Source organism: Onychostruthus taczanowskii, unplaced genomic scaffold (assembly GCF_017590055.1).
Source record: "Onychostruthus taczanowskii isolate IOZ18803 unplaced genomic scaffold, ASM1759005v1 scaffold119, whole genome shotgun sequence".
NCBI lineage: Eukaryota > Metazoa > Chordata > Aves > Passeriformes > Passeridae > Onychostruthus > Onychostruthus taczanowskii.
Genome location: NW_024498340.1, coordinates 1,043,873 through 1,057,471, shown reverse-complemented (window position 1 = coordinate 1,057,471; position 13,599 = coordinate 1,043,873). Strand labels below are relative to the sequence as shown.

Sequence of the window (13,599 nt, the reverse complement as noted above, 5' to 3'; positions counted from 1 at the left end):
GAGACTTGGACAGAAAAGTCCTTTCTTGGGAAAAAAGAAAATGGGACAGAAAAGTCCTTTTTTGGGAAAAAAAAAAATTGGTTGGGGAGGGAAATTTGGTTCTTAGGCGTATTGAAACCCTTCACATTGAAACATGGCAAGTACAAGATCAAATGCAGTAATGTAAAGAGCATCACTGTGAGACATAGGCCAAAAGTAAGACAATCAATGCCAGCTTTAGGTGGATTTATATAAACAAAAAAGTGAGTTTAAAAGAGATGAAAAAGAACACTTGTACTCTTACAGAAAGTGTCAATCAATTTTTAAAAGGCAGAGATACCTAGGGTCTCTTTTCTATGTTAACTGCCTAATGCAAAGAAGCATTTCTTGCTGTGCCTCGTGATGCTGTACAGCAAGCTAGGATGGTGTCACTGGCATTCAAACTTTTTTTTTTATTGAACATACCTTGTGCTTAATAGGAAGGGTCAGTTAATTATTTCTGCTTGGATATATGGACTGTGAACCTATTCTCAGAGATGGGAATCAATGAGAAAAAATGAGTAGACAGTCCTTATCTTCTCATATAGGGATTTAAAAGGCAGTGGGGAATAATGGTCTTTTACAAAGCTGCAGGGAGTTTGGCCTAGTTAGCACTTTTGTATGCTAACTTAGACTTTAATAAAGTATCAATTAGCACATGCAGAATCAGAGGCCCCTTCTGAATCAATAGAATATCTTTTGATGGTCATTTTATGAAGTAAGGAAGCTCTTCAGTGTGGTTAGGGAGATTACAGAGTAGCTTGCATCACAAAAGTCCTTATACTGGGATCGAGGGTACAACCTCCTGCTTGACAGGGTAATCTCTTTTAAAAGAAACACCGTTTAAGCATACAAAGCTCTGGATCTGATTTACCTGTTATGAAATTACTGCTGTTAAAGAAGTGGGGACCCTCCAGAGCAAACAAAGTACAGCTGGAGTAAATGCTTTATTCCCCATTAGCCCCACAGTATGGCAATCCTGAACAAACACCTCCTGAACATCCCTGTCCTGGAAAGATCTATTTCTTATGATGATCAAGAAAAGCATGAGGGCTTTTTTCTTCATCTTTTTTTCCTAATTATCATGAGAAACACTGATCATTCCAGGACTCATTTGGTATGTTCACATAAGCCTAACAATGTTATCCATGCCTGATAAGGTTTCTCTCTACCACACAGTACAACTAGCTGGTTTCTTTGAATACTCACGTAGTAAACACAATTGGAACATGTGGATTCAGCCTAACAGAGGAGGAGACAAAGAGGTAGCAAGACCCAAAGAAATGGTAGAGTGGACTAGACGTAATGAGTCTTCAGACCTTTTATTTTACATTATAAGATGTGATTTTTATTTGCATTTCAGGGTTGTAGAAATGTAGGACTTTTCTAAATTACTTCTGTCTTTTGTTTCTGATGCAAGATCAAAGATCACCTGAACGACTTCCAAGATTACTCTCAAGCTTCTCCTTAAAAGCTAAACAAAAAGAGATTTCACAGTTTCTATCAGTCACCTGTTCCAATTTCCGCCCATTTTATTTTTACAGGTTTAGTATGCTTGTAACCTAAATTCCTCTTGCTTCAAAGTAGGCTTATTTCACCTTCACCTGTCATGGAAACTATGTAGATCAGCACTCTTCTTGTTATACCTGTTAGTATGCATTAGACTTTTTTTTAATCTGGTTTTATGCCCTCACCCAAATCTTGTTTTTCCAGACTCAGAAAATACAAATTTTAACCTTTTCACCAGTCCTGTTTTTCCAGACCTCTGCTAAAGGTTCTTGCTGTTTTCCTGGCAGCAGTTTGGGAGTCTATCCATGTCTCCTTTTCAGCTGTGAGGTGCTGCCTTTTTCACGCTGATGTTGCCAGTAAAAATGCTCCAGAGACGCTACACAAGCAGCTTGCCCAGCATCCTGTGGTCACAGCACAGTGGCATTTTCCTCCTTTGGAATGACCCATGCAATATTGTTGGCTCCTATTAATTTTGTGGTCATCTCCTTTCCTACAATGCTGACTCATAGGCTGTTACTCACCTCTCTATGCCTGGGCATTTGATTTTGCTCTTCCAAGGCTTGTGTTTTTCACTTGTCCTTATTGAATTTTCTGGTATTGATTTCCAAATATTTCTCCAGTTTACCAAGATCATTCTGAATTCTACCCCTGTCTTCCCAAATGCTTACAAAATCTCCCAACCTGATGTCCTTCTCACATTTTGTAACTGTTAGCATAACCATTCAGTGTTCTGGTCATGAGCCAAAATCCTGCAGGACCATTCGATGCTGACTACCAGTTTAACACTGAGCTGCTGACAGTGGTCCTTCAGGTTGTTTGCCAGTCTGTCACTGTCATTTCACCTGGGTCTTATTGCCCTATGCTGCCTTTGACAATGAGCTGTGGAGTTGTGTGAAACATTTTACAAAGGTCAAGTTGTAGCGCATTTCTCTGATTTCACATAGGCTAGTTCACATGGGTTAAGACAGTTATCTTAACCAGAGAGGAAAATCAGGCTGGTTTTGTTGTCAATTTATTCTTCACAAATACATGTTTGCTATTTCCTAGCACTTTATTATCCTCTAGATGCTGAAAATTTGATTGTTGGTTCCAGTAACTTTCCACATACTAAGGTTATAATGCAGATTCTGTAACTCACTAATTCTCCGGTTCCTCTTTTTCACTGCTCCCTTCTCCTTAAATATAGGTATAATAGTTTTTCTCTGCCAGTCCTCTAGGAACTCACTTATCTTCTGTAATCACATGAAGGTATTCACTAATTTTGTCTATTGCTTTAGCTGGTTTCTGAAATACCTGAGGGAAAATTCAGTGTGGACTGATTAATTTTGCAAGAGATTTCAAAAATGTAGGTTATATGACTTGAGAGAAGACAGAACATAATATATAATATCCCATCAATTTTCAGTGGACACTGTACCTGGCTTTTGGCTATGATGAAATTGATGAAATAAAAATGGATCAATCTATGTCTTCATGCTTCCCCTAAATTTAAAAGAGAAGCTGAAAAGCTTCAGAAAAAGGCTGGGGGAAAAAAAGGGAGAAACTGAAGTTAGTATTTATACTGCTACATTTTTTTAAAGAGAAAAAAATTATTCTTCAGTCAAAAGGAAGAAATCAAAACTCACGCTTCAGTGCATCAACTGATTACAAGGGTCAGCAAGGAATTGTTCTCACCATTTCCATCATCTCACAACAGTATAGTCTTATTTTTTATGGTTAACTAAAGATTATATATCAAGCAGTATCACATTATTGACCTCAGCATTGAGCACTAGTGCTTATTCCCATTGTTCTTTATTTTCCACTTCTTCCCCTCTCTGAAACTTCAAATACAAAATATCTAATTAATCTGACTTCCCCAACAAGGACAAAGAAACAAATTACACCCAGTCTGGAGTTTTCAGCTTTAGCTTGAATAAAAATTTCCATGTGTAACCATCTTTCAAGCAAATTATTTAAGTATGCATACATGTCTTTCACATCTCATACATTTTCCCAGCAATCTGTAGTTCAATATCTAAGAAAAATACCGCTTTTCCTTTTTTTACACATTCTCTCATTAGGATTTCACTTGTGTCAGTCTAGAAGACCACTCCATTTCCACTTGGGATGTGCCATTTTTCCAGCTTCCTGGTGTAATCTTCTTTGCTGCTATTAGTCACAGCTATTCTGATGTCAAGTTTCTTTTGTCAGAATTTCTTTCATTTCTGAAGTATCTCCTTCAAAGCATGTGAAGAGGGAGTTTAACTATTTGGAAGTACCAGCTACTGGCAATTTCCAAAGGCAAAAATCTCAACCCTAGTGCAGAGGTCTAGTTTGACAAGCCCATCCTGGTATCTCAAAAGATTGCAGTACAGAACTTGCTGATAAAAATGCAGACACATAAGTAAGAAAGAATACATTCAGAAGGTGTGTAAGAAGAATCTTGTTGCTGAAGTACACATACAGATCTAAGAAAGGATCTTCAAATTATTTGAGGGGTTACATGAAGTGGCTACCAACAATGGGAGAAATGGGCCTTGATGACCCTGCAGTTGCTGCCTATAGGGTTTCTCCATGTTCCTGTACTGTGTTCAGGGTCATTCGCGCATTGTACACCACCGATGTCTCCCTGCCTAAAGAGGAGGTGTACCTAAATATTGAAGAGGCATCAAATGACCTTTTAGTGACCATCAGTAACAGTGAATGAAAGCCATACCTTACTTTCAGGTCCATACTCAAAAGGTTGCATTGATGTGCTCTACTGATCACTGAATAGTCTTTAAGGCAGCGGGGAGACCTCTAGAATTTGCATGCAAATAAATTTTTTCTCTAAGACTTTTAACAAACAAGTGAAGAGGAAGAGAACTACAAAGCCTGGTATATTATGGTAATGTCTTTCCCTCATATCTCTTCCTTCATACACAATAATTTCAGCTCCTTACAGCTGCCTTGTCATAACAGCTAACATACCTCAGTAAATATGGCAGAGCTGCATGCAAGATGAGCCCTTAGTCAAAGAGATTGTATAACTGCCCATACTTCCCTCAGTGGGGACATTAGCCTGGTTCTCACTTCTCAAATAAACCTGCTAATCCCCAGGAAGCAGAAACACTGGGCAAACAGTTGGACTCAATGATCTTAGAGGTCTTTTCCAACACTAATGATTCTATGTTTCTATGATTTTATGAAATACAGTAATCCTTGAGATCTCTCCTTTCACAATGCTAAGAGAATATCAGAGCAATTATATTACTGCATAAGCTCATTTCTTTGGGAAATCAGACTCAAAACAGCTGCAGAAGATTCTCCCCTCTGAAGGACAGCAACCAGATGGCTCACAGCAGATAATGGAAGGATGGGAATTTTGGCCAAGAATACCTCAGCTCTTACAAAAGCTGCTATTACATCACCATTACAAATTGAATACTAAAACAGATGGAGCACAGGGTTTTGGATTCTTCTCTGAATGATTCACCTGTAACAAACTGACAAGCAAAGAGTTTGCCAGCAAGACAAAAGATCTTTTATATTCTAGTAAATGCTTGTTTTGCTTAGCCATTAAGCAACCCAGACAGAGGAACTGCTTCATGCAGGATACTCATCGTATGAAATGGGAGGCACGGGGAAAGCTGGAAACATATCCCAACAATGGATTATAAAGAAGATGGAAAATAGATAATACATACATCATTGTGAGGGTTAGGTGTTGTTAGAGCATGTCACATCTACAGAGAACAATTAGACATCACACGACACGCACTCTCCATGGAAGCTGCAAGAGTTGAGTTTGAAGACCAAAACCTAGAGGCTGGCATGCAAAGCATGTGAGGTTGTTTTTCAGGCTTTATGAACCTTTTGCTTGCTGTCTTAAAACTGGGACAAATTAGGTCAGCACATATTTATTGATTCTTACTTTATTCTTTCAGCTTGAAAGTGTCCTGTGAAGGCTAAGCACTCTATTCTGTATTTCTAGAAACACTTTGAAGCTAGGTGATAAAAACAAGGTAGACTCTAGTATTTCAGTCAGAGAAGGAAGCTGTAAGACTTCTGTTTCTTTTGCTGGTTTGGTTTCATATACTGTAGCTTGGAGATGACTTGAAAATATTTGTCCTGTTGGCTAGTAGTGTATGTCCTCATGCTCAGACAAGGCAATCAATGAGATCAGAGGAGGTGCAGGTGCCAGTGTTGTACTGATGAGCAATGTCAGAGTCATGAAATGGGAATTAGAGGAAAGATTTTCACCTTTAGAGCACCCACAGCTATTTTATAACTTAATTTAAAGAATGTCCTTTTTCTATGAAAAGACAAAATTTTAAAAAACCAACAAAAAAAGCCACAATCAGACCCACTATCCACTAAATGCCAGTAGGTGCATGTTGTAATTATGAGAGATGGCAAAATACTGATTTCTGGTTAGAAAAAGGAATTATCTGTTCAATTCATCTTCAACAGCTGCTTTTGGAAATGGGTTGGGGTACATTTGTAATATGACAAAATGCTATATGAAACTCCAAATTAACAAGGAATACAGTCAGAATAAAACTAGGAAGTTGTCTTCACCAGCAACAGCACAAAGGCCCTTGTCAATCATTGGTTTTGATCTTTATGCATGGGAAGAATATTACCTCTACTTGGCGCAGGCAGGCAGCTGCTTCTCGTATCTGTCACCAGATAAGAGATTACACCTTTTCTGTCTTTGGCATTTGGGGTTATCAGAGAGCCTTATCAACTATCCAGTGGCTGTGGGATAAGAGATCATTTTTCACTGCTGCAAGGAAATATGTCATATTGTGGGGACTAGCAGACACAAAATGCAATGTTTTGTAGCTAAAGAACATGATGTGCTACCTCAGCCACCACGCAGCACAGGCAGCATGGTGACACCTCAGGTTCAAAATACATTCCAGGTGTGCAACAGGGACAGATTTTATCCCATAGCTGGGGAAAGGCAGATGCTTGAATTGCTCAGGGGCCTTGAGACAAGTGTGAGCAAAGGCTCCCGGTACAGCTGCAAAGAAAGGTCACACTTTGAGGACAGGAAGGGCTTTATGGTTTGTTTTGTTTTAGTTGTTTGGGGTTTTTTTAAATCACCATATGTGCTACTTTATATGAGCATCAATTCACAATTTAGAGTTATTTCTACAGGCTTTTTGACAGCATAGCAAAAGTAGTCAGGATGTGAGAATTAAAAGGAGTTTTTGCTTAATAATGAAAGCATAATTAGTATGATTTTCATAGGTTTTGTGTATCTTTGCACATCCTTGATGAAAGAGGGGTTGTTTTATCTAAAATTTATTTGAATTTTGCAGTGTATTTGCAATGTTACACTTGGTTCCTGTTGAAGTTGACTTCAGCAGTTAGTTAGACATGCTTGGAGCTTTAGAAACTATCCTGTACTTCTGTACTGCTCTTTTCAGTAGTATTTACAGTGCCTCACACTGAGTAAAAGCTGGCAATCAGATCTTCCCCTGATGCAAGTTATCAGCATAATTCTATTTGGAAATGTTTACTTTGTGATTGTGTGTGTCTTTTATTCTTTTTGATCTTTTTATGCATCTATAACCATAGGGTTGGGATTTATACGATGGGACTCCCTCTGTCATTCTGTGGGTTTTTTCACTCTGCAGACACTCCAAAGCTTTGAAGGACTTCAGATCTTGAGCAAAATGAGTTCACTGATGTGTCCCAGGAGAGATTGTTGACTAGTCTGTAGATATAATTTTATGACAATGGATTGTATTTGGAGTTAATGTTTATGCACCATATGGTACATTGTCAAGTTTCATTGTATTTATGAAGATCTTAATAAAGTGAAGTAAAAGTAAAAATACATGTTTAGGCCCAGTCTGTTTTCAAAAAAAATAACAAGTGCCTCTAGATTTTTCCTTTTAACTTAAACTTGGCCAGAAAGTATAACAGGTAATAGTAACAGTAGGACCGTCCTGGGCCAGAGATAAATCATAGGAAGTTCTGGAAGTAGTGCAGAAATATTTAGGACAATAATTATGAAACCTGTTTAGACATAACTAACTTAGGTACTGCAAGCATTAGGATTTCTAAAATCATAGAATCACAGGATCACAGAATGGGTCAGGCCAGAAGGGACCACACTGGGTCATCTGGACCAAGCTCCCTGCTCCAGCAGGGTCATCCCAGAGTACATGGCACAAAATTGTGACTAGGTAGCTCTTGTACATCTCCTGTGAGGGAGACTCCACAACTTCTCTGAGAAATCTGTTCCAGTGCTCAATCATCTGCACAGTAAAGAAGTTCCCTCTCATGTTCAGGTGGAACTTCCTGTACCTCAGTTTCTGCCCATTGCCCCCTGTTCTGTTGCACAGCAGCACTGCACAGAACCTGGATCCATTCTCTTGACATTCTCCCTTCAGATACTTATAGACATTGATGAGGTCCCCTCTCAGTCCTTCCTGAGACTGAGCAGGCCCAGCTCTCAGCCTCTCCTTGTAGGAGAGATGCTCCAGTCCCTTGATCATCTTGATTGCCCTCTGCTGGACCTGCTCCAGGAGCTCCATGTTTCCCTCATACTCAGAAGCCCAGAACTGGAAACAGCAGTCCAAGATATAACCTCACTAGGGCTGGAAAGGAGACAAGTAGGGCATTAATTTCTTAAGAAATTTTAGTTCCTGGATCAGCAGAACCTCCATCTCTGGCTTGTGGTTTTAATACCCATTGTGGTGGTGTGTTTGGTGCAGAATACAGGCTACAGCTGCTTACTGACTAGTGCTCCTCTGGGCTTATTGCAAAGGTGTCTTATGTCAAAGCAGCAAGAAAATGAGGGTACAGGAGCCTTAAGAACTAGTCTGTGAAAGCATAAAAGAATAATCCATTTCACAGTGGGTAAAATACTGCACAGTACTCCCACCTCCACCTTGGTTTAAAATGTCAAAATTGAGAAATTCAAGAAACAAAGTAAACACCTCATTTGGAGAATTCTTTTTATTCAGATTTAATTTCTTCTTACTCTGGTCATTACCAATCTGTTTAGTTTCTTTTGCAGAATACTGGGGAAAAATCTTTAAATGTGTCATTAAACACAGAGATCATTTTCCTTAGCATATTCCTAGTGCAGTGTATGTGCTGCTAAGAAATGTGACATATTTGAAATGTTTACTTAAGAAGTATCACAAGAATTTGTGTACTCATGTACAGAAAAAATGGAAGGGGGAGTTTAATACTGGTTGTCACTCTTCCCCACTTTCTCAGTGTAATACTCCAGATGAATTTCCTCCACTCACGCCATGTGCCTGCACGGGTTCCACTAAGGTCTGTAGCATTTTACAAGAGTGCTAAGTCCATACAGAAAAATCCATTGCAAGGACCAGGCATAAAAGATATAAGCATGTAATTAATTTTATGAATGCAAATAGTCTACTGACTTTCTGGGAGACCACTTGCTCATTGTGGTGAGTACAGTAAGCATGTCAGTAAAGCTTTTCAAGTCTGAGCTTTTTGACTATAAAATCCTTGGTATTTATGTAAATATGTATTGAGCACAATACATTTCAATCCCAATGGAACTCTCTGGGTACCCATATGGTCATCCACACTATTAATGTTTTTATCCTTTTGTTGGAAGTGTTGTTCTCTTCAGAATTAACAAGATAACTGGGTCACTTGCAAGAAATGCCAGAAGTTGGTTCTGGCAATTATTTTGTTTTCCTTTTCATCTTTGCCCAGAATTAGCTATTCAATTAAGAATAACTTAATTACAGAACAAATATGTGATGGGGAGGGGGGGATGTCTGTAGAATTGGAGCATGAAGAGTACTTCACACTTGGAATATGCCGACTTTAATTTGCAATACAGGCCAAAAGAGAAATTTATCTTTTCATTGATGAACTCTTTTTTGTGTAGAACAATTAGGTAATTCCTTTGTACCATGTATAGACCACAAGTAGCACAAAGATCAATGAGATCTTCATGGGTTTTTATGAGGCCAAAAGTTGTATTTGTAACTGCTGACTGACAAGAAAAAGGATTTTCAGCAATGTTTGCAAGGCAAGATCAGACAAAGTAACCTAAACAACCAAGCTGATAATCAAATATTCATCACAAATGCTGGGGCAAGGAAGGCATTCACTTTGGGTCAGGGATATAAACTGCACAGATAAATGCTTTTCCATGGAGTAGACAACTGTGAGAAACAAAATGAATCATTTAAGTTATTCTTGAAAAATAAAGCACCCTCTGCAGAAATCTCACAGATTTTCGTCATGTAGTTTTCCCAGGCTCAATTATTGTTTTATCTCAGCAATGAAAACAAGATTTCCCTCTATTTACTGCCTTCAAATTCTTTGCACATCTCCATGCTGAGTCATGAAATGTGTTTCTGTAATATATTTCATATGGCAAGCAGAGGCTCATCAATTCCATCTTTGCAGATTTCCTTAAGAACGCATTTTGAAGGGCTCCAAGAAACAATTTGCATTAAGGGAATATTGAAAGTTCCATTCTGCCTCGCTCAGTAATGCCAAGTAACCCTTCCTGTATGATGGGTCCCCTGATTCCCTGCAAGGAACAGAATCTTCCTCCAAGGCTGAGCCAACCATCTATGGCAAAAGCCACTGTGGGCCATCTAAGTCTAGAGACCCCACCAAGCTAATGCACCCCAAGCCCCTAGCTCTTATCCTAACCATGTTGTGTCTACAGCTGAAGTGACCCTGTCCTCATCCATCACACTCATTTGATGAAGAAGCCATCTGCATGAGTCCTCTGAGAGACTCAGTCATGGCCTTATCTGTAGCTCAGCCACCACTCATGCTACCACACAGTTCCAACCCTCAATGTAAGTGAGTGCCTTTTTGCGCTGCTGAGAAATGCATTCCTTGGCCTGCAGGTCTTGCAGATGCAGAAGCCAAGAGCACACACCTGGGGTTGGTGACACTGCAGGAAAAGGGACCCAGACAGATCAGCAGCACCTCAGCCCAGGAGTTAACAGAGGCCTTTTTCACCCCTTTAACACCAGCTGAGGACCTGAGACAGAAAAAAATGTCATTTTCCTTCATTCTCAGAGAGGAACCATTGTGGACTAAACATTTTTATCAATGGTATCAATTTGCACTTAGGCGAGAAGCAAAATGCAATGAGTTTGAGCCTGCTTGCTTATAGTTTTGGAAAGGCATGAGAAATCAGAAACTCTGCTATTCAAAGAAAAAAAAAAAAAGCTGTTCCACTTCAATACTACTGCTTTGTTCCATTTCTACAAAAATATATGACCATGTCACCATGGGCTGGCAGTAAATGGGGAAATTACTGGTGCTCAAGGAAGGAACATCCTTTTACAAGACTACATTTCTTGATGGCAAGTTTCCTGATAGTTGCCATACCCCAAAATAAGTTTGCATTGGGAATAAGAAATGTTCTTAGGGATATTGCTGCCAGGGACCATTGAGTCGTACAGTTTTCAAGAAAGGTTCATCATGGAACTGCACATTCAGATGGCAAAAGCTGTTCTCACAAAGAGCCTGAAGCATTTATATCACTCCTCTTGACCTTTTTTTCACTGCTTTTACTTACCATGCTTCTTCCTGATTTAATGCACATGTGGATGAAAAGCATCCTGATTATCTGATTTCTTTTGCTATTGCCTCCTTACAGGTATACTGGTAACTCTGCACGTTCATTTAACAATGTCTTGATACCTTTCCTAAGTACTGTTGATCCTTGATGGCTGAACTTAATTGCAGGAGACACCTGGCACCATTAGTTTTGAATTTGTAGTTTGAGAATTCACCTACAAAAACAATTCTGATTGCCACAGGAATTGGTCCACCTCTTTGCCACATAAACAAAAATGCAACTGATCTATGCAGCAGGGGGAGATTCTTAAAGCAAAAACTTTGGGTAGGACCTTGCTGCTGGATCATAGCCTGCCCCCAGTTACTCTTCCCCTTGCAGGGTGTATTCCCTCAAATTATATTGGGGGGTGGTGGGAGGATCTTCCCCACATTTACTCACCAGCAAAACATGGATTGTAAATAATGTTCCCCTGACTTTGCTGAGAATAACTTGTTGTTTAGAACATGCCAAGAACATGTGGGCATACTTATGAGTGGAGGGCTTCAGCCTTCTTTCCCCCGGTGTAGAGTGTTGGAGGTTTGGAGCAAGGCATCACAGGACAAAGAGAGGCAAGCCCTGCACGCATAGTTCTTGGACTCCTGTGGCTGTGGGCATCCAGCAGGGATTGTGAGCCATGTCCCTGCCTCTCACAAACAGCTGCCAACTTCTTCATGAAGTGACAGACACACAGAGATTACTTTGGTCCTTCTGGACTTGTACTGCTTAGGATAAATCCCCATTCTGTAGCTTTGCAGGCAATAAACCCTAGCATATTATGTAGCCAGTGTCTAAACAACCAGCAGTTCTGAACATTGCTCTGCTTAGAAGGATTTTACCATGTTCTGTGCTTATAGTTTTGACTTTCTTTGTCGTATCTATTCAGGCCTCGGTTGTAAACTTTTTCAAGGTAAAGGACCCATTATTTTGCTACACTTCACAGCTGTATAGGCTAGTGGCACTACGTGGTCACTTCTGGGCTTTATACTTGGAAACATTATTTTGTGTAGAAATTAGTCTTAGATGGTCATTTTATCTCCACTCGCCCTGTGGACATCATTTCCAGACTTACACTGCTGTTTTCAAATTGCAGACAATTTTCAGATTATTTCTTGAATTTCTGTTTCAGTAGATTTCTAAGTGTATCCAGTTCTCCAGTTGTAACAGCCTTTATGCTGGGGAATTCACAACCACACTCTTCTCTGTTAAAAACATTTCATTGTCTCGGTCTTTACTTTAAAGTCATGCAACTGTCTAAAATACTTTTTATTATTTTGAACTCCTTCAAAGATTTCAGCTGGAAATATTTGACAGACATCTTCTGGTACATTTATTTCCACACGATAAAACAATTAACTAAGCCTAAACACCTACATGTAGAACAGCAGTAAGAGGAAGGGTGAACTACTGGCTTAAGACTCAGAGCTGCATGTGCCTTTCCTAATTATTCTGTTTGTCATGAAAAAATAAGTGTTCTTTAAAGGAGCAGCAAAAATACTGGACCAACAGAGGATGTATGGAGTGTTTTGACAGATCTTGTGTCCAGCACTAGATCATTAAGTTCAGCAAAATGGTGAAGGAAAGGTTTGCTATAATACATAGCCTGGAGTGAGGTCACAACTAAACTGACCAAGACAAGTCAAGGCCCTAGAGTGATGAGAAAGTATCTTCTGATAGAGGTCATTATTCCTTTGCCTAACCAGGTCTTTAAGGACTGTGAAAAAAAAAAAATGTGTTACCATTACTTGCTTGGACATACAGTATGTGGCCATCAGCACTGTGAAACATTTTGTGGGTTATAAAATAATTAACTGACCATTCAAATTCTAGAAATGTTGCATTTGTAGCAGCAATCAGTTCCTCAGAGAGGAGGCAACAGAGTGTGAAACCTGAATTCAAGCAACAGAGAGGCTGAGAGAATAATTAAAGCCAGAAATAATTTGGAGCTTCCAGAAATTATTCTCAAGTTTTGCAATATAGCAATAATATCTGTATTTATGTAGACATGTGTGCATGGACGTGTGTGTAATGACAATGGCATAGTTTCCAAACAGAAAGACAGTTGCCAAATATTGCTCTCCAGCTATCATAATTTTCCAGAGTGAACTGTTTTTAAATATTCTCTAAGGACTTCTGATCATAAATATTTCTAAAAAGTATGCACTTAATTAATGCCAATTAATATCATAAAGCAACCCTACAGCTAAATTAGCAAAGAACTCATGCTTATTGACTAAACCCTGATATGACTTGTACCTAAGGCTTATATGGTCTTCAGCTTATATGGTAATAGTATTTCTGTTTTCAAAAGTTGTGCATCCTGATCTTACATTTTTATATAGAGGATTAAATACTTTATAGTATATTTGTCTATTGAGAAAACTCATTTGCCTTGAGGAAAAAGGCATCCTCTTATGAATTTCCTTTAACTTTACAGGATACTGTATTTCTGAGAACCAGGATCTCACCTGGACCTCTCAAAGGACTACACAGAGGACCTACTTTATTATCAA

General features: G+C 39.1%; 1 long non-coding RNA gene across 1 annotated transcript in view; it reads left to right on the top strand.

The window, feature by feature from the left end:
- LOC121348357 overlaps positions 1 to 13,587 on the top strand; it is an 81,075-nt gene extending 67,488 nt beyond the window's left edge. Inside the window, exon 3 of the long non-coding RNA XR_005954366.1 lies at positions 13,524 to 13,587. This is a non-coding gene — a long non-coding RNA (uncharacterized LOC121348357). The remainder of the gene's footprint in view (positions 1 to 13,523) is intronic.
- The last annotated feature ends 12 nt before the right edge of the window (positions 13,588 to 13,599 follow it).